Here is a 17,520-nt window from a genome sequence, read left to right as displayed (position 1 = left end):
GAGGAATTGAGTGTATAATGGCCCTTATATAGCCCTTCCTAATCAAATTATTTTAATACAAATAAATTGAGCACTATTTCATCAATTTAATCTATTTAATTTTATCTGAATCAATTTTCAATTAAATTTCACCATAGGCTCTAAAAATTACGTTAATCACAATGGCGTAATCAATTTCGGTTGATGTGGCCGTTAGGGCCTTCAATTTAAATTCCAAAGCAGAAAGTCAAACAGATTTTCCTACGGTGAACAGATAGAAATTCAAAACCACATATATTCATATAAATGGCACACCAAATCATATCAAACACATAATCACAATCACAATTAAGACTACTTAGCATAGTACGGAACAGGGTTATCGCAGCCATCTTCCATCTCAAAGAGGGAATCTGTGACATCATTCTCAAACATATTTTATACTAATCAAAAGAAATCTTGGGACAACATTTTCTGACATAATTGAGGGAATATTCTCCACTCACACATCTCCCAAGATCAAAAAAAGGAAAGCACATGGAGACAACATTATGTCCCTCCACCATTTTCTTATCTTCCAAGCATGGGCATCACTTCTTTTGAGGAAGCTTCATTTTCAATGGTCAGAAAACAATTTGCACCAAACATTCTCCACTCACAACAGCTGAAAACGGTTCTCCTTGTCTAGCTCCAACGGATAGTTTACTTACGTGAGTATGTTCCTTCTTCAACGATTTGAGTCGAACAAGAAAGCTATACATCAGGAAGTTTTCCACAACTACAGGTACGACATTCCGCTGCAACAGCTCCAAACATTCTGAGCATCACTGGTATATCTGTGATTTGACTTGTGTTCTCCCATTTTTCAAATTTAAACAAGTCCAAAACTTTGTGAGATCTTTCACTTTCATATTCCATCTTTTGAGAGATTATAATAGCCAAAGAAGACTGTTGAACCTCTTCTTCTCAGTTCTTAGTTTCTGAGTAAAACAGTTGTAAAGTGAGGCATTTTGTTGAGTGAGTTCCTCAACAGATTGAAGTAAGTCCTTGTGTAAAATTAAAACTCAAGTTGGAAGAACTTGGTGGTGTATCGATTCATAGTGAATAAATTCTCAAGGAGGATTCTTGAGGAGTGGTCGTAGGCCGGTGAGTCGAACCACTATAAGTCTCTGTGTTAAGTACTTCTTTCCTACTCTCCCTACTTTCTGTTAATCTTTTGATTATCTGTTGCATTTATTTACATAAGTTCATTTGAACCTTATTTTTTGATCAAATTTTTAATTACCCAATTCACCCCCCTGCTTGGGTTGCTTTCTTGTTTAACACATGTATCAGTTCGAAGCTATGTGGCTACGGAATGCAAGTTGTGAGCAAGTAGTTACCGATAATTGGCTACCCCCTCCTACTGCGGATGTTCGGAGTTTGGTTTTGTAACATTGCCCGCGGGCCTCATGCTACAGTTCGGACTCGATTTGTGTCACGGTTCTTAATCTGCAAAGAGTCCAAATCTGGCAAATCGTTTTGAGAAACAGATTTTTGAAAAAGTAGTGCCAAACATGGACTGCTTTGCCAGATACAGAGTCGCCACCTAAATGTTTTAAAATGGGAGAATTTAGGAAACCCTGACTCGGTGCCGAAGGCCACATGTCACCGGAGTTGTCTCGGCTCGGGAGCTTGGGTACGATCGGGGAAGGTCAGCTATGAGCACCCCCTTTCGCCCGGTCCGAAGACCGGCCTCTACTAACCATGATATCTGATTTTGAAAACTTTATGTGTTCTTATTCCGGTTATTAGCCTAGAATTACTATGTTATGCGCACAGCAAACAAGTATAGACCAAATCGCCTAAATTGGAACAAAACATTTCATGTTTGTTTTGAAAATGGTTTGCTACTCGCAAGTAGGCTAAAATGCAGGTTTTGCCACCCTCAAGTGGGCTTTTAGAAAAGATGGTTTTGCCACTATCTAGTGGGCTTTAAAATTCACAGTTTTAATGTGTTATCCCAATTTAAGCAATTCGGCCTCCATCCACAGGCATTCAAGCAGTTATATCACATAAGCAGCTAGCCTCATGGTAATTATACTGTCATGTTAGCATTCACACGCATGCGAGATGCTAAAGCGAAAATACTTACATCGTACTCCGTGCCAAAATAGTAAACTAGTTAGAAAACATGCATGTCCTAGTTCATGTTAAAAATGGCTAATGCATCACATGCAAAAATGCAATCTAGGCAGGCTCGGCTGACCCTAAACATGGCATGTGAAATGCGATCAACTATCACATAGTCAATTTTTGAATTGAAGTACGAATGCAGTTAGCGTGATGTACCGAGCCTAATGCATGCAGTACAAATGTATGGATGCACGCATGCATAGCATAAGGTATGCTAAAATAAATGTGCCCTAATCTACTATCATAAGCAGGTAAATAAAAGGGAGAAAGAAGTGGGGGTTGGAAGACATGCACACACACACCCACACTTATTACAAGTTTGCCCTCGCTCGGATGGACCAAATAAATATTACAAATTAATTAACTACGCGAGCTAATTAAATATTACAAATTAATTAACAAATTAATTATTCTAAGAAAACAGTAAACCGCCTCGGGAAGCGCGCCGCCATGCGTAGGCTGCCTCTGTTTTCTTTCCTGTGCTCTTCTGGAGGCTGCCAAAATTTCAGGACTGCTTCCTTGGATGCTGGGAGACACCACCGGCTGGGTGAAATTGCCACCGGCACTGAGATGTTGCCACCGGCACAAAATTGAAGCTGTCGGCAGAGAAAATATTGCCGGCCGGCACCTTACACTGCCGGTCGGCAGAGTATTCCTGCAGAACCTGCAACCCACAGCAACAGAGGACAAGGCAAAGCATGGCAGCACATTTCAAGGCATATATGCACCAACCATGTCTCTTATCATTGTAATGACTCAAAGGGACATGTGCCTCGATTCTCGGACCACCAATCACGCATTTCCATGCATGATGGCCCAAAGAACCAAGTATGCAACTTTGATTTCAAATGCAATGCAAACCAAATAAACACACAAGGAGGCCTAACCTCTATCATACTCATCTCAAGAGGCAAGGTGATGCATGCAAGATGCAATGCAACTTAGGCATACGAGTTAAGGATGCAACATGCCGATACAAGCAAACATGCAAGATAAGCATGCAAATAAGCAAAGGAATGGTCTTAAACATGAATTAGGCAGCTCTAGTTAGGCCCAAAACAGTGGCCATAATATGAAAATGAAGTGCCTCGAAATGCGTGCACACGGGCACGCAAACCGAGGCAATGGCATACGCAATGCAATGGCTAAAACGGCATATAGAATGCAACATAGACTTATACTAACATGAGAGAGCCTCAGCCACACTCACATAAGAGGCCGATGAATGAAAATGGAGTGCCTCGAAATGCGTGCACACGGGCACGCAAACCGAGGCAATGGCATACGCAATGCAATGGCATGGAAATGGCATGCAATCATGCTAATGGAATTTCAGCACTGAAATGTGGGGGAAAACAGCCCCGAAATGAGGCGAAAACACAACCGATACATGGAATAGTCCCGAAACATGGACTTTTGGCACCCGAAATGGCTTACAGCTATACAAAGCATGCACAATATGGACATGGAGCATGAAGACAGAAGCAAAACAGCTTCAAAATAAGCATTTTTCTAGTACAAGTCATGGCCAAACAACAAGCAAAGATAGGGCAACAATGGCATGCAAAAATGGCCCTAAACATGAGGTTATGAAGCAACTCACGGCTTCTAACTCCAAACAGGTTAGGGCCCTTCAACAACATTGAAGAGGGGCCCAAAATAAGACTATTTACAGTTTATGGCAGCCCCAAAAACAGTATACAAATATATTAGAAATGCAATGCAAAAATGAAGCTCAAAAGTGGCTATAACATGAGGTATACAAAACATTCACCAAACAAGAAAATTCCCTTAATAAAACATGTTCAGGAGGTCAAAATAAAGCCACTTTTAGTTCGGACCAAGGTCCAAAAACAGCAACATCAGGGGCTGCCAAGACATACAAAAATGGGACCAAAAAGAGGATATAAAGGGAAGTACAACATGGAAGTCCCAAACAGTGTTGAGCCCTTCTTCAATGTTGAAGAAGGGCTCAAAATAAGCCTATATACAGTTTACTACATGCCCAAAAACAGATTACACATAGGCCAAAAATAACATGCAAGATTAGGGCCTAAAGGAGAGATAAAGAAGGAAGTGCTAGCTACTATCCTCAAACAGCAAGAGGTCCTCAATCAAACATGAAGAGGACCTCAAAATATGATGATTTGAAGTTTGGGTCGGAGCCCAAAAGTGCAAGCAACTATGGCTTAGATATGAAGCAAGAAAAGGCTAGAAAAGGGAAGATGAGGACTCACCCTTGAAGACCAGCAAATCAGCACCTCTTGGACCAAGTTTAGGTGCTCCTAAGCTTTGGAGAACAGCCTCAAGCTACTGGAATGGGCGTTGGATGCCTTGTGCTATGAGTTGATGAAGAAATGGCCCAAGAACAAGGGTGTTTGATGGTTGGATGGGAGAGATATAGAGAGAGATCAAGGGTTGTGTGTATGTATATCAGATATATCTATATATCTCTGGTTTTTTGTTGCCTCAAATCTCTAACCTAAACAAAGGAGGAGGAGAGGTGCTTATATAAGGCAAGGGAAGCTTTTAACTTACAAGCTAAGTAAAGGGAAAGGGTCAAAGGGGTTTAAGGGGGTGCAAGGCTTCTAGAGGAAGCTAAAACAGCTGGCCAAGCTTCTCCAAGAAGCTTGGCCAAAGGGTTCAAGCTTCTAGAAGGTTAGGGGGGTTCAAAGGCTCACAAGGTACAAAATAGCAACATATATGCACGGGGGAGTGTGCTGGTGCATTCCAACTGGCACAGCTGGGATGCACCCGGCTTGGAGAGTGCAAATGGTGCAAACCGGCCAGAAAATTTGGTCGTTGGCCAAAATAAAGTGCCGGTCAGCATAACATTTTTCCGGTCGGAAAAATAGATTGCCGATAGATGATTCCAATGTCAAAAAACGGCCGGTGGGTATGCAAATTGAAGCCCCGGAAGTTAGCTTTCCAATGGCGCAAACCTTGCATCAAAATTCCTCCTGTGCAAAAAGTTATGCCCTTTTTCGTGAAGCCGCGCAGATTCGATCCAACCGGGATGATGCCCGACTTCAACTGATCATATCTCCCCCACCCGGACTTGGCTCTAGGAGATTCTTGAGTGCAAAATGAAGCCTCGGAAGTAAGCTTTCCGATGGTGGTGGCCCCATAGCTAAACTCCAAGTGTACAGACAGATAAGCCCGATTCAGCGAGGGCTGCTCGACTCGCTTCTACCCGGATTCATGCCGAACTTCTCCCAAACTAGTTTTCTCCTCTCCTTTCCTCTTTTCTTCAACTCCAAAACCCTAAACAAAGTGTTTTGAAAGATTTGCCTCTCTTCTAGCCGAAGAAATTGATTCTTTGCCCTGCACATCTCTCAACACCGAGCAAACCATCAGTAGTGCCCAAGTCTTAAGGGCGGTCAAAAATGGGGTGTCTACAGGTTTCTAATATTTCACATGTAAGTTCTTCGTTGAGACGGTGGGAACGTAATGTGTTTGGGCGTGTCAAGAGGCAGTTGAAGGAGAAAACCGATCATCTCCAGCGGTTGCTTACGCTGTGTTCTAATTTTTCGGAAGATATCGCAGAAGTGTGTAAGATACGGTGCAATATTGATGAGATTTTAGAACGAGAATCTATTTTTTGGGGTCAACGTGCTCGAGCTAATTGGCTAAAAGATGGGGACCGTAATACTTGTTTCTTTCATTCTAAGGCCACCCAACATCATAAGAAGAAGAAGACTGATGGGATTGTCGATCCTAATGGAATTTGGCAGGAGGATCACAGAGTGGTGGAGGACAACTTTGTGAATTACTTTCAGGAGTTATTTTCGGCGGGTGAGGGATTGAATATGGGCCCAGTTTTGTAGTTAATTCAGGCGAGAGTTTCAGATCGTAGTGTTTCTCAACTAAATAAACCTTTCTCTGAAATTGAGGTCCACCATGAGCTTTTCCAAATGCATCCAATGAAGGCTCCCGGGCCCGATGGTAAGCCTGTTTTATTTTTCCAAAAATTTTGGCAAGTGGTAGGTCCTAGTGTGAGTACTGCGGTGCTTGGGGTGTTGAATGGGGTTGATGATATTTCACAGATTAATCATACTTTTATTGTGTTGATTCCTAAAATTAAGAATCCCAAGCTTATGTTAGAATTTCGGCCAATTAGTTTGTGAAATGTTGTCTATAAGATAATTGCAAAAGTGTTGGCCAATCGTCTTAAAGGGGTGTTGCCATCTGTAATTTCAGACACTCAAAGTGTTTTTATACCAGGGAGTTTGATTACAGATAATGCGTTGTTGGCCTTTGAAGCATTTTATTTTCTTAAGAACAAGCGGGCGGGAAAAGATGGATATCTTGCGTTGAAACTTGATATGAGTAAAGCTTATGACTGAGTGGAATGGCCATTCCTTCATCAAATGATGATCCAGTTAGGCTTTTCGCAACGATTTGTGCAACTACTCATGAATTGTGTGTCGACAGTATCCTTTTCAGTGCTTGTTAATGGGAAGCCTTCAAGAATGTTTCACCTGACAAGGGGCCTCCGCCAAAGGGATCCACTTTTGCCATATTTGTTCACTATTTGTGTGAAAGGAATGTCGGCGCTCCTCGCACATGTTATGGCAGATAACTGGTTGTCGGGAATTTCAATTTGCCAGGGTAGTCCATGCTTATCGCATTTGTTTTTTGCAGATGACAGTCTTCTATTTGCGACCGCAAATGAAGATGAGGCGGGTGTGTTGCGAGATGTCCTCCAAATGTATGAGCAACCATCGGGGCAGAAAATTAATTTCCAAAAATCTGCTGTTTGTTTTAGTAAAAATACGGCCTTGGCTACTCAGCAAGTGGTGACATCCATTCTTGGGGTGGGTTTCTTAGCGCCTTACGGGAAGTATTTGGGGTTACCGTATTGTGTGGGGCATTCTAAACGAGCAGTTTTGGGGTTTGTTAAGGAGCGCGTATGGAATCGATTAAATGGTTAGAAGGAAAAATCCCTATCGGTTGCGGGTAGAGAGGTACTTATTAAATCTGTTGCTCAAGAAATACCCACTTATATTATGTCTTGTTTTCGTCTTCCTGATGGAGTGTGCCATGAAATTGACTCTATGGTGTGCAACTATTGGTGGAAAATGTGTCTTGGGTTGCTAGCTGTAAGGGCAAATTTGCGGAAACGACATATCGTGAATATGGATTTATGTGCGGGGTGTGGAGTTGAGGCTGAAACCGAGGGCTATTGTTTCCACAACTGTTGCTTTGCAATGCAAGTTTGGATGTCGAGCTCACTATATATGGTTATCAATTCTACTCCTATTACCAATTGTTTTGAGTGGGTTTGCAATCTTATGGCCAAAAATGATCTGGAGCACATGAATTTATTTATTACTATATGTTGGTGCCTATGGAATAACAGGAACTCAATTATCTTCGAAAATAAATCAAGGACTGTTGTCACGACCCAAACCCGCCCCTATGGGTTTAAGCATCGCAACCAGCCAATAATCCGTGATTACCAAAGGCCTGCTTAACAGTAAAGACAATAATACAGAGTACAGGGGCTGGCAGAAGCCAAAACAGTAAATAAAGATGTCCAACGAGCTGTGGCATTCTGTATGCCAAAAAGACTTTCCTGAACATACGCACATTCATTACCAAAACATATTTACAACATATACACAAACATCCAGGTTAGGGACCAAATCCCTTCACTATAACTGTACAGTCTAGTCTTATTTAGTCAGTACAAAACAGAGACAAAAAGGGTGAGTCTAAAACACCCCGAAGATAGCCTTGGCTTGACAGAATTGGAACCTCTCAGTGAGGCACAATGGTTGGCTTGACAAAACGAAAGTTTAACTTAACGCCCCTAGCATCGATCCGGTGCCTGAACACCTACATAAAAATATAAACAGTGAGCTAAAGCCCAGTGAATAACAAATGCGTAAGAGGTTAAGAATGAATGTCCTTTCAATAATTAAGCAGTCATTTCAGTCAGTTAGAAACCATAGCAGTCATATGTGGTACATCCAATAGCAAACAGTACAGTAGGTCTTAACAGACCGAACAGTTAGTGGATGGCCATCATAACAGTATACAGTATTGGTTCCAAGTATTGGAACCGACAGAGATCTCTGTGACAGTAGCAGTAACAGTACAGTAACAGTAGTTGCTATGGATACCACGAGTACAGTTCATAAATAGGACATCATTCATTCGGTAAACAGTATCACTTCAGAAAACAGTACAATTAATTGTTCAGAAAATAATCATCATTGAACATATCCTTACAACATTGTTACTCACAGAGTTCCGGGCTACAGACAAGCTAATGAGCATCCTCGGATGCCAACCTTACACAGTAATAGAACGAGCACACACTAAGTTACACACTAGGAAATCAATAACTTAGCCCCTTAACTCGACTTGGTGTGGTTCTATAACATTATCCTCATTAAGATGCCTTAAACTAGGCCTAGGAATGCCTAGGATGGAATGAGGATGCAAAGATGTACTTTAAAATACTTTTCAAAATTTGTTGAAATAGGGGTCCACGCTCGAGCGTGGATTTCTACGCTCGAGCGGACATGCAGACAAAAGAGCTCCACTCGAGCGTGACTTTCCCTGCTCGAGCGGACTGCAAATTCAAGAAAAGTACTGGATGTGCGATTTTCACGCTCGATGGGCGCTCGACCTACACTCGAGCGTGAGGCTCAAGTCCTCGCCCGAGCGTGAATTCTCTCGCTCGAGCGGACTACAAAACACATGAACTTCTGGGCATATGCATTGCACGCTCAATCGTGATTTTCCACGCTTGAGCGGAAGTGCATGTACTCAGAGTGTACGCTCGAGCGTGGATCCAAAATCTGGAATTTCCAGATTGATCCTCAAGTTCAAAACCCAACTTTTAAAGCTTCAAATTCGATCCCCTTGGCCTAATTTTCTGAAAAACTCTTGGAAACTCATAGTACAACATGTTTTTGAAGATCAATTTGTAAAATCAAAGCCCAAAGGTGAGTCAATTGAGCACCATTTCAAAGAAGTTTTCATGAATTGTGTAAAAACATAACATGCATGAACCCTTATGGACTCTAGTGCTCTAAAACATGATCAAATGCAAGATTAAGCTCAAGAACAAAGTGAATTCATGGACTTCAACTAAGATATACACATGCATGGAAGAAATTCATGCAAAACAACCTCAAAATGCAAGAATATGTACATGCATGCATAAATAAGCTCACTATTCAACCCTTCAATTTAATTCTTGACTCAAATCACTAATTTCACCATGGACCATGCAAGAACAACTTAATTTCACAAGTAAGAAGATGAATTCTCTACCTTATGTCTTGAATTCTAGATGTAAAGGCTCGAATATGCAAATACCCCTCAATTCTTCTAAGTCTCCAAGATAAATTTTCTTGTTCAACTCAATTTCTCTCACTCACCCTCTCTCTCTCGGTTTTGGTCTCTAAAGGAAGTGAAGATGATGTATCAAAAATGTATAAGGCATAATAAGGGTGGGTTTTTGAGTCAATCCACTCAAAGGCAATTTCGTAATAACTCAATCCAATATAAATTATCATTATTTAATCTAATTAATCATTCCAAATCGGATTTTAATTAAATCTACCATAAAATCACATAAATTCTGATTAGCATAAAATACCAATCAATTTATGATTCGGTCGCCGATAGGACCTCAGTTCGCAATTCAAAGATGAAACATGAACAGATCATTTAATGACTAACAGCTAGAAATGCATTTAAAACAGTATACTCATGCAATCAGTTCAGAATTTCAGTATGATCCATTACTTATCATGTTTAATCAGAGATTAGCACTAATCAGAGGTGAGGGTTGTCACAATTGTGGAGGAGGCTGTTTCTTTTGCGGCGAACTACGTATCAGAGTATGATCAAGCTCAACAGTGCAGCCAATTTCCTGTGGCTCCGGTGCAGTTGCGAAGGTGGGTTGTGCCAAGTGAGGGTATCTTTAAACTGAATTTTGATGGCTCCGTTAGAAAGGCCCAAGCAGTTGCTGGTATCGGGATTATTATTTGGGACTGTCATGGGGCAGTCATTGCTTCTATGGTTGAGCGAATCCCTTATCTGGAGGATGTTGATTGTGTGGAAGCTTTGGGTGTTGTCAAAGCTCTTCAATTGGGATGTGATTTGGGTTTGGGTCATATTCATCTTGAAGGTAATTCTCAAAATGTGGTGTCTGCAATCCAAGGCAATGAGGATAATTTATCTTGCTATGGTCATTTAATGGGTGTAGCTCAGGCGCTACTTTTGCGTTTCCATTCTTCATCAGTTTCTCATGTTTATAGAGATGGCAATTCGGTGGCTCATTGTTTAAGTAGGCTAGCCTTTGATTTTGTTTCACCACGAGTTTGGATGGAAGAGGTTCCTCCTTCTTTAATGGCTAACAGATCATTTAATGACTAACAGATATAATGCATTTAAAACAGTATACTCATGCAATCAATTCAGAATTTCAGTATGATCCATTACTTATCATGTTTAATCAAAGATTAGCACTAATCAGAGGTGAGGGTTGTCACAATTGTGGAGGAGGCTGTTTCTTTTGCGGCGAACTACGTATCAGAGTATGATCAAGCTCAACAGTGCAGCCAATTTCCCGTGGCTTCGGTGCGGTTGCGAAGGTGGGTTGTGCCAAGTGAGGGTGTCTTTAAACTGAATTTTGATGGCTCCGTTAGAAAGGCCCAAGTAGTTGCTGGTATCGAGATTATTATTCGGGACTGTCATGGGGCAGTCATTGCTTCTATGGTTGAGCGAATCCCTTATTTGGAGGATGTTGATTGTGTGGAAGCTTTGGGTGTTGTCAAAGCTCTTCAATTGGGATGTGATTTGGGTTTGGGTCATATTTATCTTGAAGGTGATTCTCAAAATGTGGTGTCTGCAATCCAAGACAAGGAGGATAATTTATCTTGCTATGGTCATTTAGTGGGTGTGGCTCAGGCGGTACTTTTGCGTTTCCATTCTTCATCAGTTTCGCATGTTTATAGGGATGGCAATTCGGTGACTCATTATTTAAGTAGGCTAGCATTTGATTTTGTTTCACCATGAGTTTGGATGGAAGAGGTTCCTCCCTCTTTAATGGCGTTGGTGGTGACTGAGACCCCTTCTTCTTTGTAATTGCTTTTCCTATCTAAAAAAAAAAAAAGGTTTCCCATGTCAAAATTGAAAAACTATTAATTTATTAGAACTTGAGCGTGAACTCATAGACGGGCCTCAATTAAAATTTCATCTTAACCATCAAATTACATTGGGCCGGCCTGGGATCAACTAACCTTTTTAATAAACTTTACTTATCACAAAACATAACAATGCTCAGCATTACCAATTTTTATAAATAGTCATTATGAAAAATTATTATTTTAATTATTAAAATTAAAATAGGAGTAAAAATAAATTTAATTTATTTAAAATTATTTTTAAAAAATGAATTTAAAAAATAAATTTATGATAGAAAGCAAGTGACACTTCTTCAATCCACACAGGTGGGCTGTCAACTGATCCAGCCATGTGGGCCCAAAAAGGAAAAAAAAGAATCATTACTAGCATGTCCTATTGATCAGACGTACTTAGTCATAAGTCTTGAGTAATTTTTTGTTTTATTTATTTATTATTATATATATATATTCTTTTTACATATTTGTCATTTATTTTGATAATGATACAATTTTAAAACATGTTTAGATGTGTTTTGTTTTTATGGAATGGTAATTTGTGACTAAGAATGATACTCATAATTATATCAAAGTGATAAATGATTAATATATTTTGACAAATGTTTGTGAATTATGATTTGAGTTAGTTTCTATTCAAATATGATGTAAGAAGTGTAGATAGTTGAATTGTTTTTTTATTTTTTAAATACTTTTACAATAATAAATTTATTACTGAAAGTTAGAGTATAACTTTTTGATAAATAAGTCAAGTTTACAGTACTAACTCGCACTACTAAAAATTGAGACTTTTGCGACGGTCTTAAACATAGCAAAAGATTCGCATATTGTCGCAAAAGACTTTTTGCGACGGAGTAATGACGGGAAATAGGAGGTGGCGGAAGAGGCCGTGGCAAAAAGTATTTGCGACAGTTACAAACCGTTGTTTTCTTGTAACGACAACTAATCAATGGTTTTTGTGATGGTTTAGCCTGACACAAAAATAGGGGGAAAAAACTTTACTTTTAGTGACGATGTTGGTTGCCGTTTTCAAGTGTGTCAAGTTTCATTGACATCCGACGTCGTTTAAGCATTTTAGTGAGTCAACCGGTTCAAAAAAAAAGTTTGTAAAGAACAAGTTTTCATAAACGGAAATTAGGCTCTAGATTCAAAACCGGGAATCGATTTCGAATCCCGTCTTCTCCTACAAGTCATTTGTGCCTAATTAGTCAAGTGTGTCAAGTTTCATTGACATCCGATGCCATTTGAGTATTTTAGTGAGTCAACCGGTTCGAAAAAAGAGTTTGTAGAGAATAAGTTTTCATAAACGAAAATTAGGCTCTAGATTCAAAACTGAGAATCGGTTTCGAGTCTCGTCTTCTCCTACAAGTCATTTGTGCCTAGTACATTGTGTGTGTCAAGTTTCGTTGACATCCGACACCATTTGACCATTTTGGTGAGTCAACTGGTTCGAAAAAAGAGTTTCTAAAGAACAAGTTTTCATAAACAGAATTAGGCTCTAGATTCAAAACCAGGAATTGGTTTTGAGTCCCGCCTTCTCCTACAAGTCATTTGTGCCTAGTTTGTCGTGCGTGTCAAGTTTCGTTGACATTCGACGCCGTTTGACCATTTTTATGAGTTAACCGGTTTGGAAAAAATGTTTCTAAAGAACAATTTTCATAAATGAAAATTAGGCTCTAGATTTAAAACCGGAAATCGGTTTCGAGTTTTGTCTTCGCTTACAAGTTATTTGTGCCTAGTTCATCGTATGTGTGAAGTTTCGTTGACATCCGATACTGTTTGACCATTTTAGTGAGTCAACCAGTTTAAAGAAAAAGTTTCTAAACGACAAGTTTTCAAAGTGTTTGAAAGTTTTACTGCAACATTTGGTGGTGGTGTATGTGGGTTCTCATCGGCCTCATTATTCATAGGTTCACTGTGGCCACTCAATGCATCTGGTACATATGATATTCATGGTATTCTTTGTTAATCGTATTTATATTCAATGATAGAATTGTGCTGAAATTAGATATTTATAAAACCTAATTTATACCAAACCTGTTTGTTGTGATTTGTACTCCCCTTCTTGGGACACAATAGCCAACATTTCAGCTTTCATTTGTCGTATCTGTGTTGAAAGCTTTGCTCTCATCTCCTCCCTCAATTCCTCTCTAATCTCATCCTTCAACTCTTGTCTTAACTCCATACGAACCTACTTGGTGATCTCAGCAACAGTCAATGACTAAGATCCTGACTATAATGACTTAGATACATCTTCATCAAGTGATAAAGCTAACCTGCAAATGCTGTAAGTTTACAAAACATAAGTATATTATAGCCTTTAAAATTAAAAGTTCCCAAAAGTTTTTTTTTTTTTTTTTTTTTTGGGGGGGGGGGGGGGGGGAGGGGGGGGATGGGAAACATATCATAGTGGGAAGTGTTTAATTTAGGAGTCCCACAACTTTCTAACTAAGTGAACATGGACAAAAGTTATGGGAAAGTTGATTTTTCCTGTACTTTGCTTTCTTTTCCTAACAACTGAATGGAGCCTTTATGATTAGATGATTCATCAAAAAACATTCCACGGTTAGTGCATCACTTGACATTGAATTCAATAGTGCTATACAAACTAATAGACTCAAAAGGCACTTTTGAAATAAATAAAAAAAAACAATTCTTAATACTTCCAAAACTTCGACTTCAAGCTGTTCACAAAATTTATTTGCAAAATCTGTCAGTCAGAACAACAATTCTCCTATAAGATTGTATAATTGTATCCTTTCCCTATCTATTTGTTGTTTTCTGAAACAATAACATTCATCTGGGTGGCAGTGTGGTTTCAGCATGAGAAATGACACTCTATCACCAATGGTGATAGAGAAATAACATCATGGATCAAACACACCATAAGGGTGCAGAACCAATAGGCCAAAAATGGGTTTGTGTCGCAGGTGTTGAACGATCTACTCCACACAGTTATGAGTTTATAGGGCTAGAGAAATTTTTTTTCCATACAATGAAGGCCAGAACCATATTAAAAAAATTTTTAAAAAAATATTTACTTTCTATTCAACGAAAAACTCAAGGTGCAATAGTAAATAATACTCACTTGTCCTTGTACAAACTGAAAACCCCATTGGCATGAATTAAGTCATAAGACCTTGGATATGTGGAGAAAGCTTCACCCCTGATCCCAAAAGATTATAATTTGTGAATACGTAATTTTTATCTCTGTGTTGAATACAAAGAAAGGAAATGAAAGGAGTAATAAAAGTTGGACTTACGCCAAACAAATAAATTTTGTCCAACTAACAGTGAGCATCTCGCGTCAATAGAAGGTAAACAAATCAAGACCTTGCCAACCCAAGTCATTAATAAATAGTTTGTTATCCCCATAACAGATCTTCCAGAAGACTGCAAAGGTCAAAACTGAAGTATGACTAAGAAACCTCACTTCTTGCATAGATACAATGGTTGACATAAACTATTAGGTATTTTACACATCATACAAAATCACTTTTTTGGGTTGGGTTGGTTTAAAAAGCATGTAAAATAGAGTCATATCAGTTAGCCGGGCAAGATAGATATTGATGAATTAGGAGAAGTGGTGATATGGGTTTATACCATTTCTTATCTTTCTTTAAGTGAAACAAAATTGAAACCAACATCAATATTATATGAGCAACACAAATGGATCATAAGATAAGAAGTCGTGTTATAGCATAGCAAATTAGATTAAACTAAAGGACTTAAAATTGTGTAATAAGAAGATTGTTAATTTTCTCCATTTTTCACATTCCTTGGGTTTAGCCAACCTTTGTCTACCTGTTATATCAGTGTCACGCAAATGGGTATCATTCAATGAGGGTGCAAAAGACTTTGGTGGCACCTATGTGCTTGATGTAGAGTTTATGAAGAAGTGGAATCAGCATACTTTAGAGTATATAAATATGACAATACATAGATTGAAGATATCTCTGCTTCATAACTTTTATTTTTGAAATAAAAGAAAATTTTGTGAATCTTCATTTCCTAACCACAAGTCAAAAGCCATTTCTTCTTTTAACATTTCTCAAATACGAAATATATTCCACTATTCTAAAAGTACTACTAAATTGCCAACCACATGAAAAGAATACACGTCACCTCAAAGAGAATTAAGAGAGAGAAAGAGAGCTTATAACAAAAATTCTCTACCACGAATGCAATAGCTGCCTTAAAATAATACTCCGAAGAAATCCACTACTTTGTGACATCATAATCCAAAACATAGATTCTTAAAATGAAACCAAATCTGAAGTGTTTTTGTTTATTAATGTTAAAGAGAATCTCATAAATTTTTAATAAAAATACTAACCACAGTCCAATGTTGATATACGTATAAAAAAATATTAAAATATATACAAACCAACCAACAAGAGCCAAAAAAAACCAAGCACAAGCCCAAAAGTAGCACTTCAACATCGAACAACCAACAAAAGAAAAAATAAGAAAAAAAACACCAAACAACACTCCAGCTGAAAATGATACCCAACAGCAGCACACAACAAGTCCAACTACGAACTTGAAGCATTACTCCAAGAGACTGAATAATTTCTTCCAAAATTTGCCAGTCTTAGGTGTAAAATGTTATCCAACCAAGCATCAATTGATATCTATCATTGATCCACTCAATTGTATGAATCAGTAGGGCCAAGAAAGATGAAAAAAAATATTGTTCATAATAAGCCATACCCAACCAAGTTCTACTCATCCTTACAAATCTACGGCCTACATTATCAATACTCTCAATTATTACATTGACCTCTAAGACATTTGGCATCCATGTTAACTACATTCCCTTAATTTTTAGTTTCAGAGGAAACTCCCCTATACCAACATCACTAACAACCTCTTTGCTGCTCTTGCCCAAAATTCTTGCAACAATTCATTACCAACAAAGTTGTGGGACTATTTTCCTTGTCTAAAACAGTTGGAGCACCTAATGTGTCATTTCCCTTAATGGATTAAATAAATAATAAATTTCACATGTATGCAAATTATTATTAGTTATTAAAACTAAATGCTTTGCATCTTAGGTTAAAAAATAAATAAAGCAAATGAAATAGTCTAAATTTTTAAAGAAGTTCTGCTTGTACATTGCGACATTTGATCAAACACGTAGCAGACATGAAGAGAAGTTAAAGAAATCTAAGAAAATAAAACCCAAATAGAGAGAGAATAAAGATATACAGAGGGTCAATCAAAAAACAAAGCAATCATAAAAAGGAAATGAAACAAAATATTCAAAACCAAACTATGTGAGAGAGAGCGAGTATATTCATAGCCAAAACCAAATCGATAGAGAGAGAGAGAGGTAGAGAAGTGATCAAAAATACCTCATGATGTTTCTCAATGTATGTCCCCAATTGTTGAATACTCGAAGCGACGACGGCAGCACTAACGCTTGCTCAAAGATACGACGTCGGTGGCAGCGCTGAAGAAGAAGAATGTGTGACGTCGGCGGCGACGCTAAAGAGAGAGGAGCTAGGGTAGAGAGCCACAAGGGCATACAGTGAGCGTGTGTTTTAAGAGAGAGAATGGGGAGAAAGAACTGTGTGAAGAGTAAGAGATTTGGGCAAAAAATTGGGCGCCATTATGAAATTCGGGGATGGGTCGAGACGCGAAAGTAAAAATAGGGATTAAGTTTTTGCGACGAGTTTAAGGACCGTCGCGAATGACTAAACATAAAGTCTTTTGTGACGGACTAACCAAAGGTGTCGCAAAAAAAATAAAAAGATGAAATTTCTTTTTGCAATGAGAAACGTACCGTCACCGTCACGTATAGTATTACTTTTTACCAGAGTCTTGGATTTTCTGACTCTAATAATAGTATTTCTTTTGTACCTTTTTTGTGACAATTAATATCATGACGGTTTCTTTTACTATCACAAAAGCTTACTTTTTGCGGCAATTTCAAACCGTCACAAAAAACTCTGTGTCTAAATCCTCCTTTTCCAGTAGTGTCGTACCTACACCCATACAAAATATTTATATATATATATATATATATATATATATATATATATATAACTAAGACAATGCTAATCTTTGGGTAGCACTTGTGATGCTACTTTTGTTAAATTTTGTTGTTAAATTGTAATCATAAGATTAGCCTAAGACAATTTAATTACACGAAGGGAAGTGGTTAAATTTGATTGAGCCCTGACCTATTAAATTCAAA

General features: G+C 38.5%; 1 long non-coding RNA gene across 3 annotated transcripts; it reads right to left on the bottom strand.

Moving 5' to 3' along the window:
* Positions 1–7,610: 7,610 nt before the first annotated feature.
* LOC114280211 (uncharacterized) lies at positions 7,611–17,080 on the bottom strand. Of its 3 annotated transcripts, XR_003649937.2 has the most exons (5): positions 16,676–17,080; positions 14,582–14,711; positions 14,407–14,484; positions 13,356–13,594; positions 7,611–7,995 (listed from the first exon to the last, which is right to left on the bottom strand). It is a non-coding gene; the product is annotated as an uncharacterized LOC114280211 (long non-coding RNA). The 3 variants fall into 3 exon arrangements; XR_014356585.1 differs by lacking the exon at positions 7,611–7,995 and having other exon boundaries at positions 12,354–13,603; XR_014356584.1 differs by lacking the exon at positions 7,611–7,995 and having other exon boundaries at positions 12,354–13,594; positions 16,676–17,066.
* Positions 17,081–17,520: the final 440 nt, after the last annotated feature.

Source organism: Camellia sinensis, chromosome 15, assembly GCF_055761805.1.
Source record: "Camellia sinensis isolate YWXY chromosome 15, ASM5576180v1, whole genome shotgun sequence".
In the NCBI taxonomy this organism is placed as follows: Eukaryota; Viridiplantae; Streptophyta; class Magnoliopsida; order Ericales; family Theaceae; genus Camellia; species Camellia sinensis.
Note: the sequence above shows the minus strand (reverse complement) of the source record. Positions and strands in the feature narration are given on the sequence as shown.